We start from the raw sequence: 2,565 nt of genomic DNA on the forward strand, positions 1-2,565 counted from the left end.
TTACAGTGTCATTTAGGTTTTCTGAAGATGACCTCTGGATTACATATTTGTCTGGGAATGTCCTCAGAAGGCTCTGCCAATTATTAGATGACAGGATAAAACCCCCAGGGGAAAAGAGAATGTGGAGAAACTATTCAAATTTCATCTTCTTTTCTTGTGGCTTGCTGTATCCTCGTTCTTATCCTCCTTGGAAACTACCATGCACTCTAACGTTTCCTTGGCCTCTGCCACCAAAGTTCCATTGGCCTCCTCTACCACCTTCTTAGCCACTGAAGCCTCAATGATCACTCTCTCGGCCTCCAAAGTCACTGGGCTTGGCTCGGTCCAGAGTTACTTTGTTTCCTTCGATCTCCCTGTTTCCATGGCTGCTTTTGCAGCTTTAGCATCCTCTGAGTTGAAGTTTATGAAACAGAACCCTTTGGGCCACCTTGTCTCCCTGTCTGTGACTGTTCTGGCACCCACAGAGTTGTGAAATGATTCCTCTATCGTGTCTTTCGATAGACTTTTGATGAACAAGGTTTTGTAGGACTGGCTCCTTTTTGCTGCATTAGCTATCTTCTGTCCCTTCAGCTCCAGCCAGAGGCTCTGCCTTCAATTTCTGTGTTGTTACAAGAATTCAAAGCTTCTTTCACATCTTCTACAGAGGCAAATTCAATGAACATATACCCTTTAGGTTGGCCTTGGTTGTCCTGGGGCAAGCTGATGGATGTTGCCTTCTCGAGCACTTCCTGCCGACTTTTTTCATTGGCTTTATAGGTGAGTTTATTCAGCACCAGTGCCTTTGAGTCTGCCGGCTTGCTGTTCCTGCTCCAGGAATTATTCTTCCCACCTTTCAAGTTCTCTTCCTGACTTTTCTCCCCTGTGTAGGCCAGAATGAAAGCCCAACCATCAGTCTCAGTCCTGCTTCTCTTCCAAGGCCTTGTCCACGTTTACTTCTTTCTTAAATTCAATGTAGCAGCTCCTTTAGGTGTTCTTGGTACAGACCAATCTGACCTCAATACCATCTTCAAACATTTTCTTGAGCTTCTCCTGAGTTACTTCATACAGCAGATTCTTGATGAAGAGCATCCTTGAGTCTTGATCTTTCTTGTTCTCTTTTGCTATTTTTCCAGCTTTAGTTCATAGCCAAGCACTTTGCAGCCACTGATTCCAGAGTCTTTTCCATGTCTTCAGTGGATTAGAATTCCACATAGCCCAACATCTTGGTAGTGTAAATGTGGATGTCCAAAACAATAAAGTCCTTTTTTGCAAAGAAATCTGTGAAGCTAATTTTTTTAGCTCAGAAGCAGTTCTGTTGAAGTTCAGGGTACCAGTGAAGAGACTGAAATATATAGATGCTTCAGGTTCTAAATTCTTTTCTTGGCTTTGGGGGCTTTATGTTTGACCATTTCCTTTTTCCTCTTTCCTGGTGCTTCTTTGATAGGCCCTTTCTCCTTCCTTTCCTCCTTCATCTTCTTCCTCCCAGCTTTGCCAGGGGCAACTTTCATGGAAGTCGCATTTCCTTTATCAGGTGTAGTATCCATAGCTTTTTCAAAGTCATCCTCATCACTATCACTTTCCTCCTCATCCTCAGAGTCTTGTTTGACTGGCGTTTCTCCCATTTCTGTGGCTTTGGATGGCTCAAATTCTTCCTCCTCATCTTCACTGTCCTCTTCTTCATATTCACTGTTCTGTTTATTGTCATTCTTCCCATTTTATTCCCCTTTGGTTTTGTGTGTGTGTGTGTGTGCACTCACGCACTAGCTGCTTTATCTGGGGTGGCTGTTGCTTTAGCTGACGTGGCTCCATTCTTGACAACTTCTAGACAACTTTGGCTAGGGTAGCCACTTTCTCGTTCAGGGCCAGAGTAGCCTTCTTAACCAGGAATCAAGATTACATTCTTGGCAGGTGTGGTGGTAATGGTGACTTTTTGGATGGTGATGCCTTCTTTGCTGTAGCCACAAACTTCTTGCCATTCTTCTAAAGGACCATAACCTCTTCTTCATCTTCTGACTCATCCTCATCCTCACTATTTTCTATCTTCTTTAAGGTAGGAGTCATTTTCTTTGACTCACCTTGATTTATAGCAGCTTTCCTGAGCTTCATCACGGTGGCAGCACATAACTAGGGGGCAGAGGATCCAGATCCATTGGCAGAGGCCAGGAAATTTTGGTGGCAGCAGAGAGCAAGGGAAGGAGTCTGTCTGTGAATAGCCCTTGGCTGGTGGAGACTAAGATGAAAGACTTACTCCACGCTATACCTTCCACAACAATGATAACAATAACATTTTGTCTTGCTACTGACTTAAGCTCTGTCTTATTTTTCATCTGCTTGTTACACTTTTAGAAAAGTCAGTCTACATTTACTACCATCGCTTCCTAAATCCTCATTCACACTTCTAACCTCTTTTATTTTCCCTTTTATCGCTGTCTCTTTGATGAAATTGTACTCTCCAGAATCAATAAAGACCTTTTCATTAATTGAATGAATTACAGAGACAGAGTGGTGAGTTTGAAAGTGTGGATTTTGAGCCAAAAGACCTGGGTGCAAATCTTGTTTGTGTTACTCTGTGTGGCCTTTGTGGCA

General features: G+C 43.1%; 1 pseudogene; it reads right to left on the minus strand.

Annotated features, from left to right (window-relative positions):
* Positions 1-277: 277 nt before the first annotated feature.
* LOC114027597 lies at positions 278-2,085 on the minus strand (annotated as a pseudogene).
* Positions 2,086-2,565: the final 480 nt, after the last annotated feature.

The sequence above is a fragment of the Vombatus ursinus genome, unplaced genomic scaffold (assembly GCF_900497805.2).
Source record: "Vombatus ursinus unplaced genomic scaffold, bare-nosed wombat genome assembly UNPS02014863.1, whole genome shotgun sequence".
In the NCBI taxonomy this organism is placed as follows: Eukaryota; Metazoa; Chordata; class Mammalia; order Diprotodontia; family Vombatidae; genus Vombatus; species Vombatus ursinus.